The following is a 21,901-nucleotide window of genomic DNA, read 5'->3' as shown; positions in this document are numbered from 1 at the left end:
GCTGATTACTGCTTCAGAAAAGATTTGTTGGCTAGGTAATATATTCACGTTGTTCAAAATTCGTAAGTATTCTCTCCCCTACTGCTAGCCACCAAGTTACTTTCCTAGAGCCAACCACTGTTATCAGTTTTCTTTGTATCCTTCCAGTTATTTTATATATATATAAAAGTAATTAAGTGTATACTTTGCACCCTCTCCCCAGTATTGTTTTAAACACAAATAATAGGGTACTAGTCACTTTGATGTGTTTTGCTATTTTTGCTTTATATATTTTACGTCTTCTCACATCTACACAGAGCTTGCTTGCTTTTTTTTTTTTCCACAGGCACCCGCCACCATGCCCAACTAATTTTTTTGTATTTTGAATAGAGACGGGGTTTCCCCATGTTGGCGGGGCTGGTCTCGAACTCTTGGCCTCAAGTGATCCACCCGCCTTGGCCTCCCAAAGTGCTGAGATTACAAGTGTGAGCCATTGTGCCTGGCCTCTTTTTTTTCTTTTAAATGGCTGCAAGACATTTTACTGTATTTGGTACTCCATAGTTTAACTAGGCCCTTTGTTGATGGATATTCAGGTTGCTTCAGTCTGTGGCTGTGGCAATGTTGAGTGAATAACCTTGGTGCATATACCATTCCCTATGCATAAAAGGATATCTGTATGATAAACAAATACTTGGAATTGCTGGGTCAAAGGATATGTGCATTTGTAAATAATTAGGGTAGCGACTGCCAGACTGACTTCACGAAAGAGGCTGTACCAGTTTATATTCCTGCTCTCAATGTGTCTCTGCCCACATTCTTGCCAATATAGTGTTACCAAATGTTTTGCTCTTTGATAATCTGCTAGTGAAGGTATTACTTTAGTATCTGTCTTTTGTTTTGTTTTGTTTTTTGAGACGGAGTCTTGCTCTGTCGCCCAGGCTGGAGTGCAGTGGCGGGATCTTGGCTCACTGCAAGCTCCGCCTCCCGGGTTCACGCCATTCTCCTGCCTCAGCCTCCTGAGTAGCTGGGACTACAGGCGCCCGCCACCACGCCTGGCTAATTTTTTTGTATTTTTAGTAGAGACGGGGCTTCACCATGTTAGCCAGGATGGTCTTGATCTCCTGACCTCGTGATCTGCCCGCGTTGGCCTCCCAAAGTGCTGGGCTTACAGGCTTGAGCCATCGCGCCCAGCCTAGTGTCTGTCTTTCTAATTTCTTTTTTGTTTTGAATAAGATTGAGCATCTTTTTGTATATTTAAGTTATTTCTTCTTAGTGGACCATTTTATTTTGGGCTCTTCCGCTTTCTTATTGTGCTGTAATTTACATAAGGCAAAGTACACACTTGCAGATGTATAACTCAGTAAACTTTCTTTTAGTTGAGGTATGATTCACTTTCAATAAAATGAACAGATGTTAAGTGTACTGTTTTGATGAGTTTTCACAGCTTTATCTGACCATGTAACCCACCCCAGTCAAGATTTAGAACATTTCCATCACTCAGAAATTTCCTCAGGCCCCCATTTTGTTTTTCCTTATCTCCATCTTAGGCAATCAGTTTTCTAATTTCTGTTACCATAAATTAGTTGTGCCTGTGATTTTTTAAAATTAAAACATATTATCCACCCATGTAACTACCAACAAAATTGAGACATGGAACATTTCATGCCTTCCAGCAGGCAGGCTCCTTTGTCCTTTCTCCCAGTCAGTATCTTGCCCACCAAAGGTAACCACTATATTGACCTGTGTTCACTAGAGACTAGTCATGTAAATCTGTGCTTCATCATTGTATCAAGCAGTAGTTTCTTTTCATTGATACACATGTGCAAATGTAATACTACTACTGTCTGTTTTACTCTTTGGACAGATATGTGGAGTTTTCAACATTGGGCTGTTCTGAATAAAACTGCTGGGAACATTCTAAAGCACTTAACATCTTTTTGGTGTATTAGAAATGGAATTGATAATAGGATGTAGATATATGTTTAACTTTAGAAACTGCTATAACCATTCCTCAAAGTGATTGTGCCAGTCTATACTTCGCTAGCAATGTTTGTGAGTTCTAGTTGCTCTATGTTTTTGCCAACACTTAATATTTGTTAGTTCTTTTTTAGTTTCAGCTGAGTGGGAGTGTGTGGTATCTCACACACTCCCCAAGGTTATAATTTGAATTTCCTTGGTGACAAATGATGTTGAGAATATTTTCCTGTGCTTATTGTTGATACATGATTCTTAACTGGGTGATGGGTCTAAGGATTTTCTTTTTTATTTATTTTTATTATTTTTTTTGAGACAGACTCTCACTGTACCCTCTGCCTTCCAGGTTCAAGTGATCCTCCTGCATCAGCCTCCCGAGTAGCTGGGATTACAACCCACCATCATGCCTGGCTAATTTTTCTATTTTATTTTGCAGAGATGGGGTTTCACCGAGTTGGCCAGGCTGGTCTCAAACTGCTGACCTCAGGTGATCCACCCACCTCAGCCTCCGAATGTGCTAGGATTACAGGTGTGAGCCACTGCGCCTGGTCAATTATTGCCTTTTATGTAGGGCTTGACATTCTTAGTGCTGAGTTCAGAATCTTTTACTTGCATTTTATTCACTGAAAAGTGGAATTAACCTAACTGGCTCACAAGGTAAATAAAAATGTGAGATGTGTGTGGGAAATAACCTGTTTGCTGACTGCTTGTAGAAGTCTTTTCTTCAGTCAGGGTTTTGGGGAAAAGAACTTAGGGGGCATGTAGACTAGCTAAAAGAAAAACATGGAAAAGAAGTCAAGGACTGGTGCAGGGGTTATCTAAGATAATAGGCAAAACGGTCAGAGAAACAGAAAAACAAATTAGACTATAACAAATGGAAAATATGTTGTTAAGTATTTACTAAATTTCCAAAACAGAAACACAGCAAACCTAGCTGTGTTTGTATACTTTTGTGTATCTAAGATTAACTGGCTTTGTTTTAGCACTTAATATATATTAATTTTTTTACATTTCTAGAGAGCGTTTTAGATATTTAATTAATTAATTAATTAATTTATTTATTTTGAGATGGAGTCTTGCTCAGTCGCCCAGGCTGGAGTGCGGTGGCGTGATTTCGGCTCACTGCAAGCTCCACCTCCCGGGTTCACGCCATTCTCCTGCCTCAGCCTCCCAAGTAGCTGGGACTACAGGCACCCGCCACCACGCCTGGCCAATTTTTTTGTATTTTTAGTAGAGACGGGGTTTCACCATGTTAGCCAGGATGGTCTCAATCTTCTGACTTCGTGATCTGCCCGTCTCAGCCTCCCAAAGTGCTGGGATTACAGACGTGAGCCACCGTGCCCGGCCTATTTTTTTTTTTTTTTTTTTTTTTTGAGACAGTTTCACTCTGTCACCCAGGCTTGAGTGCAGTGGCGGGATCTCAGCTCACTACAACCTCTTTCCTCTGGGCTCAAGCAGTCCTCGCACCTCAGCCTCCCAAGGAGCTGGGACCTCAGGTATGCACTACCATGCTTGGCTAATTTTTGTATTTTTAGTAGTGATGTAGTGTCACCATGTTGGCCAGGCTGGTCTCAAACTCCTGACCTCAGGTGATCTACCCTCCTCAGTCTCCCAAAGTGCGTGGATTACAGGTGTGAACCACCACACCTGGGCTAGAATGTTTTAGCTTTTTATAAACATGTTTTATAATTTAGGACTGAGTTTCAAATAATAAAAAATAATTGAGAGCTTGACGAAAAAGAATTTATTGCAAAGTATCCCATCAAACCCAGTGCAAGTAATATATCCTGTAATTGGAAGCAGAATGGGAACTATGGAAGTTCTATGAAGATTGTTTGGGACATTGTCTAGATTCTTTTTTTTTTTTTTTTTGAGATGGAGTCTCGCTTTGTCGTCCAGGCTGGAGTGCAGTGGTGCGATCTGTAAACTCCACCTCCCGGGTTCCCGCCATTCTCCTGCCTCAGCCTCCTGAGCAGCTGGGATGTCCGGCTAATTTTTTGTGTTTTTAGTAGAGAAGGGGTTTCACCGTGTTAGCCAGGATGGTCTCGATGGTGACATCATGATCCGCCCGCCTTGGCCTCCCAAAGTTCTGGGATTACAGGAGTGAGCCACCACGCCAGGCTGGATACTTCTTGCACGCCCAGCTGGATACTTCTTACATTGTTTGCAAAGCAGCTAAATAAGGCTTCCAACAGCTCTTTAATTTACTTGTTATTTGTCTGAGCTTCTTGAGAAAGTACTGTTATTTTGTTCCCTCTTGCTCCATTTTTCCCACTCTTTATTGGATTAAGTAATGTGCTCAGGGTTACATGCAAGTCTAGCTCTCTAGCCTTGCTCTTCACCACTACTTTATATTAAGTTAAATGAAACTATGAGGTTAAATGCATTAATGTGGTGGTATTAACGACCTTACCTATTAATATAGCTTAAAAGTTTTTTAAACAAATAGACATCCTAAATTTTACTGCAGAAAACGTAACATCCTTACGAAGATGCAAAACTAGTGTCTTGAAACACAGGGGCCAGCATTGCTTCACTTGGAAACAGTGGCCATCATTAGTCTTTGCTAAGCCCTGTGCGTCAGGTGGCAGCAGGGACATTACTTACTTAGAGAGGACTTTCGTAAGAGCTGGTACTTCGTAACACTTAATGCTGATTATAATTATTTACTTGGATGACTTTTTTTCTTTTCCTACCTGATTTTTGCACACTGACATCTTTAATGCTTCAGAGGGGTGCTATAAATTTGGTGCTTATTTTAAGAAAGAAGAGAGAATGGATATAAAAACTCATGCTGCTGAAAATGTGATGAGAATTTTGTGTCTTGGTTTTTCAAGTAGTTATTTTGACCAACCTTGTCATTTATATGTGTATAAATTATATATATGGACTTTTATATAGTATTTTAAATAAATCATACAGTTCTCACAACAGCATTGAATGTGCTTTATTTTAAAATAGAGGGCCCTTATTTTTTAAAATGTATACTCCAATTGTGCTATAAGTGGTAATTTACTTACCATTTTTAAGGTAATCTTTTTAGCATTAGAAAATTGATATAATTTCAAGTAGCTGCTTCATTCAGTATTGGAAGTGAGCTATTTACTTTCCTCAGCAGCAGGAGAATCAGCCTCAGCTTTTTAAGCCTACAGTAGAAACTGATTTCTGTCTCTTTTTTTTACCCGTTGAGAAAATCCAACTGAGTTCCACATAAGTAAAAATCATCTTTACCACTGCAGGAATTAAAAATAAAACATCTTCTTGTTCTTTTTACATTTTAGGAGAATTAGAACTTTCAATAGGGTATCTCTGTATTGAGGCTCTTTTAATGCTAATAATTTTAGAGACCGTATTGTATTTACTATAGCTTAGTTTTAGAGGTGGGAAAATATGTCCATTTAGTGGCCTTAGTAGTTTAATGTGCTCCCCAGGATGGATGTTTTCTCTTCTTGATTTATATTGTTTATAGAATGATATCTCTTTAATATTACTTGAGGGGCTGGGGAGGTTAGGTTAATTTCTTGGGTTTATATAGCCTTAGGGCTGTTAGTAGTGTCCAATTTTCTTTAATCTAGAGGTGCTCAACCAGAATCCCTAAAGCCCCACAGATGATTTTCTAATCATATCTATATGCAGGTCTGTCAGCTTCTTAGCTCCTCCTGGTTACTGCTGCTGAAATGTCTCCTGGGAGCAGCACCATAGCAACAGGATTTTCAGGATCTAATATATAATATGAAATTTAGGAATATACTATAGGGATGAATGGCTCTTCTGTCAGTTGTAGCCTTGTTTTAAATTCCTATATTGGCCGGACGTGGTGGCTCACGCGTGTAATCCCAGCACTTTGGGAGGCCGAGGCGGGCGAATCATGAGATCAGGAATTCGAGACCAGTCTGGCCAACATGGTGAAACCCCGTGTCTACTAAAAATACAAAAATTAGCTGGGCATAGTGGTTCGCACCTGTAACCCCAACTACTGGGGACGCTGAGGCAGGAGAATGACTTGAACCCAGGAGGGTGGAGGTTGCAGTGAACCAAGATTGTGCCACTGCACTCCAGCCTGGGCGACAGAGCAAGACTCTGTCTCAAAAAAAAAAAAAAAAAAATCATATATTTACAGTGGAATTTGCGGGAGTTTGTTTGTTTGTTTTTTTTTAAAGAAATAATGTTGTAAAAAGTATCCAGTTCTCTCGTGGTAAATGCTTTTTATTTCTGTAGTCATATAGATTGTTTTACTGAAAACTTCAGTGGTGGGACTTTAAGATATATGAGATAGGTAAGTTGGAAAACTGTGAGGCTATGAGCAAGTTGAGGGGGTGGGGGGTGAAACAACGAAAATAAAATACAAGGATAGTATTTATGATCTTTAAGCAAACTTCATTGGGCTATACTTTAAATATGATAAATGCATTGATTTGAAGTGTATTTGAATAATATACAGATGTATATACCTGTGCAACTCCCACAATTTAAGACAAAGGTCATGTTTAAAACTGGAAAAGCTCACTTGTTCCCAATTGCAGTTAGTCCCCTTTGGCACCCCCATCCCAGGAAACCGCTAATTTGCTTTCTAACAGTACAGATTAGTTTTGCTTCTTGAGAAATTTCATATGAATGGAATTCCATTCTATTTTGTGGTAGGGAGAATAAAGACCCATCTAAGACATCCATACTCTAATTCCCCGAACTTGTGGTTATTTAACCTTCCATGGCAAAAGAGCCTTGCATTAAGAGCCTTGATGCAGAGAGTATTGTCAAGGCAATCCTCATTTAAACAAACGAGGTAACCTATAACTCAGAGTGTTCGGAATTGAGTAAATGTGCCCTTTCTTTATGTTAAGTTCAGAATTTTATAGTACTATATGCTGAATCATGCCAGCAAGTCTAATCTCATCATACAGATCCTTAAAATCTGTAGTGAGAGGGTGATAGGACTAATGACTGCTGAAGAATGGTCAGAGATGCACACACAGTTGTTGGCTTGGAAGATGGAGGACGAGTCCCTGAGCCAAGGGAATGCTGGTGCCTCTAGAGTCTAGGAAAGTCAAAAGACACGAATCTCTTTAGGAGCCTCTGGAGAGGAATTTTTTTTTTTCCCTTTTTGTTTTTTGAGATAGGGTCTCATTCTGTCACTCGGGCTGGAGTACAGTGACACAGTCACAGCCCACTCCAGCTTTGACCTCATGGGCTCAAGCAGTCCTCTTGCCTCAGCCTCCCAAAGTGGGATTACAGGTGTGAGACACTGCCTGGCCCAGAGAGGAGTGATTACACCAGTTTACACCTTCATTTTAGCCCAGTGAGACCTGTGTCAGACTTGCAACTTACAGAACTACAGATTAACAAATTGTGTTATTTTAAGCTACTACGTTTATGGTAATTCATCACCTAGCAAGCATAGAAAGTAATACATACAGTGTGTATTTTGTGCTTGACTCCTCCCTCCTTGAATTGCCATTTTGTTGTATGGATGTAGCACAATTTTTTGTCCATTCCCAGTTGATGGATATTTGTGTTGCTTCCAGCTTTGAGCTATATTCTAGTGTATAGTAGTATATGGAAACTAGTGTTTCCTTGTGTTTTAGTTTTTACTTCTTGAGGACATTCATACATCTTTTTGTGAACTGTTCAAATATTTTGCTCCTTTGAAAATTTGGGTCATATGTCCTCATATAATTGTAGTGGTGTTCTTTTTTATATTCTAGGTACAAGTGTTTTGTTAGAATTATATATATATATATATATATATAATGTGTGTATATATATGTGCGTGTATATATATAAATGTGTGTGTGTATATATATACACACACATATATATTTTTTTTTGAGATGGAGTCTCGCTCTGTCCCTAGGCTGCAATGGTGTGATCTTCGCTCACTGCAACCTCTGCCTCCCGGGTTCAAGGGATTTTCCTGCCTCAGCCTCCCCAGTAGCTGGGATTACAGGCGCCAGCCACCACACCCGGCTCATTTTTGTATTTTTAGTAGAGATGGGGGTTTTGCCATGTTGGCCAGGCTGGTCTCAAACTCCTGACCTCAGGTGATCCGCCCTTCTCGGCCTCCCAAAGTGGCTGGAATTACATAGATTTCTTCTTCAGTATATGTTTTGTTATTTCATTCTTTTCATGACCCCCCCTTTTTTTTTGTGGAGTAGAAGTTTTACATTTTCATGTATTCTAGGTTTTTTTTTTTAAATGGTTTCTGCTTTTTTTGTTGTAAGAAAGTTTATCCTGTATTTCTATTTAGAAGTTTTAGAGTGTTAGCTTTTAGATTAAAAAATGTTTTTTTTTTTTTTTTTTTTTGAGACAGAGTTTTGCTCTTGTTGCCCAGGCTGGAGTGCAATAGTGCGATCTCGGCTCACTGCAACCTCTGCCTCCCGGGTTCAGGCGATTCTCCTGCCTCAGACTCCCGAGTAGCTGGGATTACAGGCATGCGCCACCACGCCTGGCTAATTTTGTAATTTTAGTGGAGACTGGGTTTCTCCATGTTGGTCAGGCTGGTCTCGAACTCCTGACCTCAGGTGATCCGCCCTCCTCCCAGAGTGCAGGGATTACAGGCATGAGCCACTGCACCCAGTCAAAATTGATTTAATTTTTGCATATGGTATTAGGTAAAAGTTGAAGTTCATTTGTTTTCCATGTGACTATTCAATTGTTTTCATACCATTTGTTGGAAAAAAGATAAAAACTATATTCCTTTTGGAAGTCCTTAGTATCCTTTAAGATCAGATTTTGTTGTATATTCACATTATCTATAGACAATGACTATTTTTTTGTAATTCATACACCTTTTGTTTTCCAAATTAAATTTCTTTCATAGATACAGAACAATATAGATTAAAAAAAATATTTTCTTGAGTCATTTTTGGTAATTCATGTCTTTGAAAGTTTTGTTTCTTAAAGAATTTATTAGCTTAATATTCTTTCAATTAATTTGGAGTCTGTGGCTATGTTGTTTTATTTTTCATAATTCACAATATAAATTTTGATCAGTTTAGTGAGAGGTATCCATTTTATTGACTTGTTCAAAAGACAGTTTTCTTTCAGTGCTTTTTTTCAGTATTGGTGTGTCTTTTCTATTGCATTGATATTAGTGCTTTATTAGTTTAATTTGCCCTTTTTCTAGCTTCTTAAACTTAGATCAGTGATTTCAAATTCCAGTTTTTTTGTGAAATAATGCACTTAAAGTGTTGCTTTAGCTGCATTTTACTATGTTTGATACGCTCTTTTTTCACATAATTCAGAATGATTTTTAGTTTTCGTTTTGATTTCTTCTTTGAGCCTTTGTTTACTTTAGGAATATGTATCTGGTTTCAAATATTTGGTAACTTTGTATGGGACTTTTCTTTGTAGCCAGAGAAAATATTCTGTGATTTAAATCATTTAGATTTGCATCTGTTTTGTACTCTGCATGTGATCTCTTCTGTTAGTGTTTTATTTGCACTTAAAAGATTTTCTATTGTTTTTATTGGATGTTGTTTTCTGTAAATACAAGTCCAATTTGTCAAGCGTTGTTTAGATCTTCTGTGTTACTACTTTTTAGTTTTATTATTTACAGAGAGAAGGGTGTTAATTTCCAACTCTAAATATAGTTTACCTATTTCTTTTTTAAAAAGTTCTGTTGGCCAGGCATGGTGGCTCATCCCTGTAATCCCAGCACTATGGGAGGCTGAGGCGGGCATATCATGAGGTTAGGAGTTTGAGACCAGCCTGCCAACATGATGAAACCCTGTTTCTACTAAAAAAACAAAAATTAGCTGGGCATGGTGGCGGGCGCCTGTAATCCCAGCTACTCAGGAAGCTGAGGCTGGAGAATTGAACCTGGGAGATAGAAGTTGCAGTGAGCTGAGATTGTGCGATTGCACTGCAGCCTGGGGAACAACAGTAAAACTCCTTCTTTAAAAAAACAAAACAAAACAGTTCTGTCAATTTTTAGATTGCAGATTTCCAAATTAAGGTGTTAGGTACACGCATTTAGAATTTTTATGTTATCTTGATGGATTAACCACTTTATCATTAAGAAATGTTCCTCTTAGTCCTTGCTCTAGAGTACCTTGTTTGATATTAATGTATTAATAATCAGATTACACCTAGAGCTTCCTTGTGCTTAATTTTATCATGAGATATGTTTTCCATTTTTTATTTTTCTTTTCTTTTTTTTTTTTGGAGACAGAGTCTCTCTCTGTTGCTCAGGCTGGAGTGCAGTGGTGCGATCTCCACTCACTGCAAGCTCCGCCTCCAGGGTTCACTCCATTCTCTTGCCTCAGCCTCCCCAGTAGCTGGGACTACAGGTGCCCCCCACTGCACCCGGCTAATTTTTGTATTTTTAGTAGAGATGGGGTTTCACTGTGTTAGCTAGGATGGTCTCGATCTCCTGACCTCATGATCCGCCCGTCTCAGCCTCCTAAAGTGCTGGGATTACAGGCGTGAGCCACCGCACCCGGCCTCCATTTTTTATTTTTCATTGGTTTTCATAGTTAACATGGGATTATTTTAAACAGAATATAGTTGGGTTTTTGTTTGTTTTTAAATCCAGGCTGATAATGGGATTTAGATAATTTGCATTTAACATAATTACTAATGTGGTTGAATTTATACCATATTGATATTTGTTTTCTATTTGTCTTATCTGTTCTTTTTATTTCTTGCCGCCTTGATTAGCACTCCATATTATTTCTACTTGTGTCTTATTAGCCATATACCTTTTTGTTTACCTTTTTGAGACAGAGTTTTGCTCTTGTTGCCCGGGCTGGAGTGCAGTGGCGCCATCTTGGCTCACTGTAGCCTCCGCCTCCCGGGTTCAAGTGATTCTCCTGCCTCAGTCTCCAGAGTAGCTGGGATTACAGGCACGTGCCACCACGCCCAGCCAATTTTTTTAGTAGGGGGTTTCATCATGTTGGCCAGGCTGGTCTCAAACTCCTGACCTCAGGTGATCCACCCGCGCTGGCCTCCCAAAGTGCTGGGATTACAGGCGTGAGCCACTGTGCCCAGCCCTTAATGGCATACTTTTTCCATTCTGTGTTCAAGTAAAATTGTAGCATTTCACATTTGTGTTAGATTTTTTATAGCATGCATCTATTTCTCCCTTTTATGTACTATTTTTGCTGTACATTTTGTATGCTATAAACACTGGATATTATTTTTACTTTAAACAGTTAATTACCCTTTAGAGGAATTTTTGAAATGAAAAGTCTTATATGTGCATGAATATTTACTAGTTCTGGCACTCCACATGCCTTTGGGAAGATCGAGGTTTTCCTCATGTATCTGCTGTTTTCTTTCTGCTGAATAACTTCCTTTAACACTTCTTCTAGTCAGGTCTCTTGGTGAGGAATTCCATCAACTTTAGTTTGTCTGGTAGAGTCTTTGTTTCCCCCTTCATTTTCAAGGATATATTCACTGGGTGTAGAATTATGTGTTATCTTTTTACTTGAGCACTTTATTTTATTTTATTTATTTTTTTTGAGACACTATTTCACTCTGTTGCCCAGGTTAGAGGGCAGTGGTGCGATTTGGGCTCACTGCAGCCTCCACGTCCCAGGTGATTCTTGTGCCTCAGCCTTCCCAGTAGCTGGGATTACAGGTGCACGCCACCACGCCCAGCTAGTTTTTGTATTTTTAGTAGAAATGGGGTCTCACCATGTTTGTCAGGCTGATCTCCAACTCCTAACCTCAAGTGATCCACAAACAGTGTGGTTCTGTTGGGTAGTGCCAGCTTAATAGGAATGTGAGCTAGAATTGCAAAAAAATCTAAGCAGGCTTTTAGGAAAGCTGTGTGGAAAATGGAAAAAGAGCAAAGGGAGATAGAAGCAATAATAAAGTAATTAGGGATAATCAAGAACAAAGTGAATGGGCTATCAAATTCTGAGATCTCTCTGAGAATGATGGTTAGAGAAATCTATATAGAAAATAAATAATATATGGAGATATGTAGAACCCAGGGCCAACATTACTTGAGTAGTGAGGAATAAATATGATAGCTATCTGCAAAAAGCTAAGCAAAAAGGGTGGGGCAGCCGAGCACAATGGCTCACGCCTGTAACCCCAGCATTTTGGGAGGCTGAGGTGGGCAGAGCATGAGGTCAGCAGTTCGAGACAAGCCTGGCCAAAATGGCGAAACCCCATCTCTATTAAAAATGCAAAAGTTAGCCGGTCGTGGTGGCGGGCACCTGTAATCCCAGCTTAAACCCAGGAGGCAGTGGTTGCAGTGAGCCAAGATCGCGCCATTGTACTCCAGCCTTGGCAACAAGAGCAAGAGACTCTGTCCAAAAAAAAAAAAAAAGGTAGGCCTTAAATTAGTCAAGTACTTACTTGGCCCTGGGGAAACTAATGAGAAGATAGCTCTGGGAGTGAACAGTAAAAAGCATAATCTAAAGTGAATGTAGCAACTTAAAATGTTCTGTGGTCTGAAAAAGAAGGGTGACAGCTGGGAGCATCTTTGGAAGAAGTTTTCAACATAGCCAGGCTGAGTAATCTAAACTTTTAATTTGCTCTGATGATAATTTATTTCTCATTCACTCATACTGTTACCCATTTGAATCAACTTGGAACAAATTGTATTTAGTAGCTGTATTTAGGACAAAAGAGTACAGTTTCTAATGGGATTTTTTTTTTTTTTTTTGAGACGAAATCTTGATCTTGTCCCCCAGGCTGGTGTGCGATGGCGCTCTCTCGGCTCACTGCAACCTCCACCTCCCAGGTTCAAGTAATTCTCCTGCCTCATCCTCCTGAGTAACTGGGATTACAGGTGCCTGCCACCACGCCCAGCTGATTTTTGTATTTTTAGTAGAGACAGGGTTTCACCATGGTGGCCAGGCTCTTCTCGAACTTCTGACCTCAGGTGATCTGCCCACCTTGGGCTGGGATTACAGGTGTGAGCCACCGTGTCCAACCGGGAAAATTCTTTCTATCCTTAGGTAATGAAAAATTACTCTGAGATTTCATAGTGGCTGAGACAGAGAATATACCTCAGGTGTTCTGGAGTACAGCTGGTTTCACACTCAGCCTGTTTGTCATTTTATTGTGTAAACCAGTGGTCCTCACCCTTTTTGGCACCAGGGACCAGTTTTATGAAAGACAGTTTTTCCACGGACAGAGGGTAGGGGGGTGGTTTCATTAGGCATTAGAGTCTCATAAGGAGCATACAGTCTAGGTCCCTCAAATGCGCAGTTCACAATAGGGTTCACGCTCCTGTGAGAATCTAATGCTGCAACTGATCTGATAGGAGATGGAACTCAGGTGGTAATGCTGGCCCCACTGCCATGGACTGGTACTCGCAGCTTCAGCCGGGGGTTGGGGACCCCTGGTGTAAACCATCACCAACTAAGAAAATCAACTGCAACTGTTTTAAATACTGCTTTTGATACACCCTGGTAATGTTAAGCTATGCTGAAACATAAATACTTGAAAAATACTTTATGAGGAGAGGTGGTTCATTGTGAAAAATGTGTGGCTCTGAGAATCATAGATTTGGCTTTCTTCCCAGCTTTGCTTTTATATACCACGGTGACCCTTCACAAGTGACTCAGCCTTCTCTTCACCACAGCGGTGCCATCTGTAAAATAAAGGAGTTGAACAGCATGTTTAAAGTGTCGTCTTCTGTGATTCTGTGGGTTTTTGTTTGTTTTATTATTACTAGCTTTTCTGTGCTACCTGAGAAACAAGTATATTACATATAATTAAACCTTATTTGCAAGAAAGAATGTTTTAAGTTGTGAACAACTCACCTTCCAATACACTGAGGTCCAATCTCAGATTCTCACACGTTCCAGTTTGTGTCTTAATTTTTAAATGAAGGTAAAATAAAAAGCTTTGTGACTGTTTCTCCTTGATAATTAATACCTCACTCTATTACCTTCCCAGCTTACCTTAACTGGAATTATGTCAGCATCCTTAGATAATTACTTTCTGTTAGCGCCTTCTCAGCTGTGTGGCACCTAAACAGAGGCCTATACAGGACATTTTTCCACACAGAAGGTCATTTTGGGAGTTGAGAATAGTCAGGTAGAGCTGGGAATACAACCAAGAAATGGGAAGACAAATTTTACCACATTTATGTGACATGGAAAAACAGTACCTGAATCTGAGGACTTCAAAGAGACATTATACTTTGTTTTGTTTTCCTAGGTAACTCAGTCTGTAGTTGCTGAAAGAGGAGGAAAGGATTGGACACTGGTCAGTTTTCAATTTTAGTGACCTGATAGCTTTTGATCTCTGGATTTCGGCATGCATGAAGGCATCTATCCTGCTAGGAGCATTTCATAGCAGCTGCGCATTCCTGTCGTCTGGCTTATTTTGCTGAGTTTTAAGGATTTGAGGACTCTGTACTCTGTTAAAATATCAGCCTCTTTGACACCACACTGTTTGTTCCTCTGTTGTATTCTTGAATACCATTCCATGCGTCTCTTTAAGGCCAGTTAGTTAATTTAAAAAAATCTTTCTTACTGCTGGGCTTTTCAGTTTCTGGGAAAGACAGATGATTAGGAGGGTGCATTTGGCTCTTGGTTGACAACATCTTGATTGTTCTGAAAACAACCCTTTTTGACACTAAATTCTAGTTTGATACTCTTGTTTGGAATCAGATAAGAGAAAAAAACGGGACTTTGGGGTTTAATTATTGAGTAAATTTTATAGTACGCTACATATGGCATGTTCTCAAAGTAGATAATCTGGGATGATAAATATATTAATATCCACTTTCAGATTTGTTTAAATTGACATTTCCTTAGAATAATTTTAGAGCAGAGGTCAGCACACTGTTTATGTAAAGGATTAAGGGTTAGATGGTAGATACTTTAGGCATGTACTGTTATGAAGCAGCCATGGATAGTATGTAAATGAATAGGCACGGCTGTGTTCCAATATCATTTTATTTGCGATACATTGAAGTTTGTATGATTTTCACAGTCCCGTTGTGCCCCCTCTGCCCCCCCCCAACCATTTAAAAATGTAAAAATTATTCTTAGCTTGTGGGCCATACAAAAGCAGGTTGGATTTGGCCCATGGGCTATCATTTGTCAACTCCTGTTTCGGAGCAGTGGTGATGAGTTTTGTTTCAGTTGCTTGCTTGTACTATTTAAGTGATTAATTGTAGAATTAGTATAATATAAAATTAGTTAAAAAGCTTTAAAATATAGGTAGCCTATTAGTAAATTAGCCATTTTAAACCCCAGTTTTCTTATATGTAAAATGAGAATAAGTTTTATAAAATATGTTCTTCATTATAAACAACAGAATTTGTTTATATAGCCAGAATATAAACCCTGGCTACTGTAATCAGAGTAGGGAATATTAAATATTATTAAAGAATATTAGGTGGTTCACAGAGTCATTGGGGAGTGCTAGAGATACAGATTTAAGTCCAAGCTTCTGGGAACATTGCCAGAAACCATGCTGCAGAACTAGATTTGAGAAAGCCAGGGACACTGAACACTAAATACGCACTCAGTTTGATTGAAGATGCTACTGTCATTGTCTCTGGTGGTGTTCCATTGACAGGTACTCTGCCTTGCAATCAGTGGGAAATGACTAGCATTGGCCGTTGCCATCATCAAAAGCCAGATGTGTCTGCTGTCTTGGAACTGAGCAAGGAATGGAAGCTCTGCTCATTGCTTCCTTCCAAATCAAGGTCTCCTGGAGTTTTTTTTTTTTTTTTTTTTGAGGGAGTTTTGCTTTTGTTGCCCAGGCTGGAGTGCAATGGCGCGATCTCGGCTCACCACAGCCTCTGCCTCCTGGGTTCAAGTGATTCTCCTGCCTCAGTCTCCTGAGTAGCTGGGATTACAGGTGCCTGCCACCATACCTGGCTAATTTTGTATTTTTAGTAGAGATGGGGTTTCTCCGTGTTTGCTAGGCTGGTCTCAAACTCCTGACCTCAGGTGATCCACCCGCCTCGGCCTCCCAAAGTATTACAGGCGTGAGCCAGTGCACCCAGCCAATTTTTATTATTTTTATTTTTTTCTCGAGTCTTGCTCTGTTGCCCAGGCTGGAGTGCAATGGTGCGATCTCGGCTCACTATCATCTCTGCCTTCTGGGTTCAAGCGATTCTCCTGCCTCAGCCTTCCGAGTAGCTTTGAATACAGGTGTGTGGCACCATGCCTGGCTAATTTTTTGTATTTTTAGTAGAGACAGGGTTTCACCATATTGGTCAGGCGGGTCTCGAACTCCTGACTTCGTTATCCACCTGCCTTGGCCTCCCAAAGTGCTGGGGTTACAGGCGTGAGCCACTGTGCCTGCTGGAAGTTTATTTTTGAGATCAAAGAGTATGCCATGTCTTTAGCCATAAGGGAAGCTGGGAATTTTACATTCTAATTTCTAGTTTAGAGAGTAAGTAGATTTTAGAATGTGGAAATATCCACAAATTAAAAAGTTGTTTTCAAACTTTTGATGGATGTCCACAGCAGTAAATACTTAACTGTCACCTATCAGCATGTATACCTCCTTTTGTACTTAAACTTCCAGCATCCTTAACTAGCTGTCATCTAAAAAATGTACAATTTATAAAAAGTTTGTGTTCTATTCTAAATTGGTGAGAGTTGGTTATTTAGTTCCTAAAATTGATTCTTCATTCAGAACAAAAAAATGATAACTAATGAACTTGTTTCCAAGGTAGCCAGAATAAGGTTGTTGACAAAAGCTGAGTGTCTGTTTCACAGAGCAGAGATAACTTTCTTAATGGTGGAAAGATTCTGAGTGTTACCATCTTGCTACCAGGTAGCTCTGTCCCCTGTGAAATGTGGTACTGTTCGGTGTGGAGGGGAGAGGACCTCAAGAGTTAATTGTTGCTTATAGTAGATCACATTATTCAAAAACAGTTGCTTCCCTTCTTTGCTGACTTCTCCCTACAGGACCTCTTACTTATGGGAGGAGTACTTGCTTGTTCCTGTGGACATCAGAATTGGCCATGGAACTTGATTTGGCCACTGGAAGATGAGTAGAAATGATTATTTGTCATATCTAAGCTGAAGCCTTATTAGGAGCCATTGCATGAATGATTTTTGCTTATTTTCCTCTGCCCCAAGAAAAACGGGCCAGATAAAGGCTATTTCTTTTGCCAGATTCCAGAATGAAGAAGATACCTGTAGCCAACCTGTAGCTGACAGCAAAAATGAGAAATACGTTTTGCGCTGTCTGTCGAAGCCAAGACCTTTCAGAGTTAAAACTAATTTAATAATCATAAGTACTTACTTTCACTGTGTTGACATTTGCACTTTGCCTCAACAATGATGTTTTGGAAAACTTGCTGGTTAGGAAAAAATCAGTGCAGTTTCTTCAAACTATGTTCTGCGCCACCATCACCACATACTTACAGTAAATAAAGTTTTACTTGGTGGGGCATGGTGGCTCATCCCTGTAATCCCAGCACTTTGAGAGGCTGAGGCAGGAGAATCACTTGAGCACAGGAGTTTGAGACCAGCCTGGGCAACATAGGGAAACCTCGTCTCTGTAAAAAAAAACCAAAAATATTAGCTGGGCATGGTGGCACGTGCCTGTAGTCCCAGCTACTTAGGAGGCTGAGCTGGGGTGATCACTTAAGCCCAGGAGGTTGAGGCTGCAGTGAGCCAAAATCACGCCATTGCACTCCAGCCTGGGTGATAGAGTAAGACTACATCTCTTAAAAAAAAAAAAAAGTCTTAAGAATGTTCTTGATGAAGCAGTAAAAAGTATTAATCTAAAAAAATCATTATCTGAACTGAATCTTTTTAATGGTCTTTGTGATGAAATGGGAAATGTTCATAAAATACTTATGAATGCAAAAGTATGATGGTTTCAGAGGGAAAACTCGTGGGCATTATTTGAGTTATGAGCAAAACCAGCCTCTTTAATTTTCGCTTGAAACAGTGACTCACTATGGTGATTCTGACATGAGCATTTGAAAGATATTTTCTCAAAGTGAGCTTCTACTTTAAGGAAAACAATGGACGGTATTTGTTGCCAGTGATAAAATCAGATTTCACGTGAAAGTTTGAGTTTTGGAAAATTATTAGACACTGTGAGCTTGATAGCTTCCTGTTATTTAGACTTTTTCTGATGATCTTGGTAAAAGTAGTAGTGAATACAATTTTTTTTATTTTTTTGAGATGGAGTCTTGCTTAGCTGCCCAGGCTGGAGTGCAGTGGCATGATCTTGGCTCTCCACAACCTCCGCCTCCTGGATTCGAGACCAGCCTGGCCAACATGGTGAAACCCCATCCCTACTAAAAATACAAAAAATTACCTGTGCATGGTGGTGGATGCCTGTAGTACCAGCTACTCGGGAGCCTGAGGCAGGAGAATCGCTTGAACCCGGGAGGCGGAGGTTGCAGTGAGCCAAGATCACGCCGTTGCACTCCAGCCTGGGCAACAAGAACAAAACTCCCATCTCAAAACAAACAAAATAGATCATATGAAAGCCAGAAAACTGACTTAACCTGAGGCAGTATAGTGAAGATGTACTGCTGTACAAGCCAAATGAAAGCAAATTGCTTCTGAAATTGTGTTTGTAGAGATAGAAAAACCTTTGCCAGAATTGTAGCAGCATACCGGGTACTGGGCTAAGCAGATCACATTTGAATACCAGCTCTTCCTTGTAGTCATTAAGATTAAAACACAGTCATCCTTTAAAAATATTTGTTTTCTGTATTAGCCAGACAATTGTATTAAGTAAGTATCTGCTAGGAATTGCAATCCTTGCATCTTTCAGTTCTTTGACAATTCTTTCAGGAATGCAAATTACTTTTGTTTGGAGGGAGAGCTCCTAGGATCTCAGTCAGACTTCCTGGTAAAAACTACCTGATAAAAGCTACCCTGCAGCTCCACCTGTCATGGCATCAATATGGGAATTTTGTCAGTTGGAAAACTAAGACTGCCCTTTGCAACTATATGTTCAACACCTGGAGAAGATAACCAATAAATTGGAAGGGTTAATCTACTGTGATAAATGGACTTTTGACCAAAACTTTATTATTTGACCACTGTCATTCCTCTTTCTGACAAATATGCCACATTGGTGCTATCTAGGTCTTTTAGAGATTTAAGAGTTAGCTTTTATAGTCCCAGAAAGGTCTGGGTGTTTCACTTTTCAGGTGCATGGTTACCTTAATAAGTGGCTGTTGATCTTTGAGGAAAGCCAAGAGGGAAATCACAGTACTTGTGATGTAATTATAGAGCTTTGTGTAAAGGGTACCTTGCCTTACTGCTTTCATTCTAGAGGCTCTGCGAACTTTGAGAGGCTGTTATTTTTCTGTCTTGGTGGCTTATGTCCCCCTTGTCAGGTCTCTGTATTCCATACATACTTGTTTAACCCAGAGTAGGAGGTAGCAGACTTTTTCTATAGGGGGCCAAACAATGCAGTGCTGTCGTTGTAGTGCTAAAGCAGCCATAGATAGTACATAAATGAGCTTTTCTGTTCCGTTAAAACTTTATTTACTAAAACACAGTGGGTCAGATTTGCCTCCGCTTGTAGTTTTCATACCTCTGGTGCAGATCACGTAGGATTATAGTGGAATGTCTTTATATTACGGTTTTAGGGACTTTCCAAGGTTCCTGCAGACAAACCAGTTTGATAACCACTAGGTTCCTGTTCTTTAAGCTTGCCTGGTACCACTTGAAGTTATAATTAAACAGTCAACAAAATCAGACTGTGCATTTGAGTTTTGGTTTTAAAGCTTTAGAGCAGGGGTTGGGAAACTGCAGTCTGCAGGCCAAATGTGGCCAACCTGTTTTTTTGTTACCCACAAGTTAAAAATATTTTCCACAATTTAAAATAATTGAATAAAGAAGATAAAGATTATTTTGTGACAAGTTAAAAGTTATATGAAATTCAAATTTTCATGTATAAAGTTTTATTGGAATACAGCCACATTGATTAATTTATGTATAGATTATGGCTGCTTGCTTTTTTTTTTTTTTTTTTTTTTTTTTTTTAAGATGGAGCCTGGCTCTGTTGCCCAGGCTGGAGTGCAGTGGAGCAATCTTGGCTCACTGCAAGCTCCGCCTCCCAGGTTGATGCCATTGTCCTGCCTCAGCCTCCCGAGTATCTGGGACTGCAGGCCCCCGCCACCACACTCAGCTAATTTTTATTTTTTAATTTATTTTTTGGTGTGTGTTTTTAGTAGAGACGGGTTTCACTGTGTTAGTCAGGATGGTCTTGATCTCCTGACTTCATGATCCGTGCGCCTTGGCCTCTCAAAGTGCTGGGATTACAGGCGTGACGCGCCTGGCCAGGTTACGGCTGTTTTCACCTCACAACTACACAGTTGAATAGTTGCAACGGAGACCTTTGGCCTTGGAAAAATTGCTCTCTGGCCCTTTACAGAAAAATTTTCTAAACTTTGCTTTACAGGATGGAGAACAATTCTTTAATGTTGTACTTAGTAACTGCCTCTTTCTTTGTCAGTGCCATGAGTCAAAAATTTATGCTGAGAATATGTCACTTTGTGTTTTTTTTGAGACAGAGTTTCGCTCTTGTTTCCCAGGCTGGAGTGCAATGGTGTGATCTCGGCTCACTGCAGCTTCCGCCTCCCAGGTTCAAGCGATTTTCATTCCCCAGCCTCCTGAATAGCTGGGATTACAGGCATATACCACGATGCCCAGCTAATTTTGTATTTTTAGTAGAGATGGGATTTCTCCATGTTGGTCAGGCTGATCTTGAACTCCGTACTTCAGGTGATCCACCTGCCTCCCAAAGTGCTGGGATTACAGGCATAAACCACCATGCCCGGCCTGAATATGTCACTTTCTTAACTCCAACACCGTTAAAACAGTCATCCCCACCCCACTGCCCTCGTATATCTGTGGCATGACCTTCATGGTTTTCTACCAGTATTACTTGGTCCCCAAAGCCTTGTTTTCTTTAGTCACTTCATTGCAGATGGCCACAGTTGATAATTTTGTTAGAGCCTGAATGGACTATCAGAGACCCATCTTATATTACTAACTGTACCCTCACTGAATTGAAACCTAAACAATTGGATAATATTCTCAGATTCCCATTACCTTGAAAGTTTGCTCATTTATCTACTTCATAGGGTAGTTGTATTTTTTTTTTTTTTTTTGAGACGGAGTCTTGCTCTGTCGCCTGGGCTGGAGTGCAGTGGCCGAATCTCAGCTCACTGCAAGCTCCATCTTCAGGGTTTTCGCCATTCTCCTGCCTCAGCCTCCCGAGTAGCTGGGACTACAGGCGCCCGCCACCTCACCTGGCTAGTTTTTTTTTTTTTTTTTTTTTTTTTTGGTATTTTTTAGTAGAGACGGGGTTTCACCGTGTTAGCCAGGATGGTCTTGATTTCCTGACCTCGTGATCCGCCTGTCTCAGCCTCCCAAAGTGCTGGGATTACAGGCTTGAGCCACCGCGCCCGGCCAGGTAGTTGTATTTTTAATGAGATAAATATTATCTAGTATTTTACTCAGTTTTCGCTGTGCACAGGCACTGAGCTAAGTACTTTTCACACATAACAAAAAATTTAATTTCAAAGATTAGCTGATAATTAAAGTGGTTGACATAAATTAATATCTTTTGCCTGTAATATTCCTTCCCTTTTTTTTTGACTTGTAGATTTTCGTTATTCACTGTAGTTATGTTCTTTATAGTTAGTTGCCTCGAACACTGAATTAGCAAATACTGAGCTATCACTCCTATGGGAATATACAGGGTTAGGTTCCTGTAGGCCTCGGTCATAACATTTTTGTCAGCTGGTCAGTAGTAACTTTGTGTGTTTCTGTTTAAAGATACCTTACTAATATATATTTTGTTGATTGATTAATAATGCATTTAGAGTCAGCAGTACTAAAACTCATATGAACAAAGCTTATTTCCCACACATATTTTCTCCACAGCCTTCTTGCGCTTAGCAATACTAGATAGCCCTAAGCATAGTGATAAAGTGCTATTTTAAATAGTGAAATGACCAGCAGAAAGCACAAACATTAACAAATGTGGCACTAAATAGACCACACAGAGGACATTTGTTTACAATATG

General features: G+C 39.9%; 1 protein-coding gene across 16 annotated transcripts in view; it reads left to right on the top strand.

Moving 5' to 3' along the window:
- Positions 1-21,901, top strand: part of TBL1XR1 (TBL1X/Y related 1) — a 184,575-nt gene that overhangs the window by 36,516 nt on the left and 126,158 nt on the right. For 2 of the 16 annotated variants that reach the window (XM_077994184.1, XM_077994180.1), the window contains one exon: positions 2,300-2,610. The exons of the other annotated variants lie outside the window; for them this stretch is intronic. The gene's annotated coding sequence lies outside the window, so the exon portion shown is untranslated. The remainder of the gene's footprint in view (positions 1-2,299; positions 2,611-21,901) is intronic. 16 annotated transcript variants of the gene reach the window in all.

This window comes from Macaca mulatta, chromosome 2 (genome assembly GCF_049350105.2).
Source record: "Macaca mulatta isolate MMU2019108-1 chromosome 2, T2T-MMU8v2.0, whole genome shotgun sequence".
Taxonomy (NCBI): domain Eukaryota; kingdom Metazoa; phylum Chordata; class Mammalia; order Primates; family Cercopithecidae; genus Macaca; species Macaca mulatta.
Note: the sequence above shows the minus strand (reverse complement) of the source record. Positions and strands in the feature narration are given on the sequence as shown.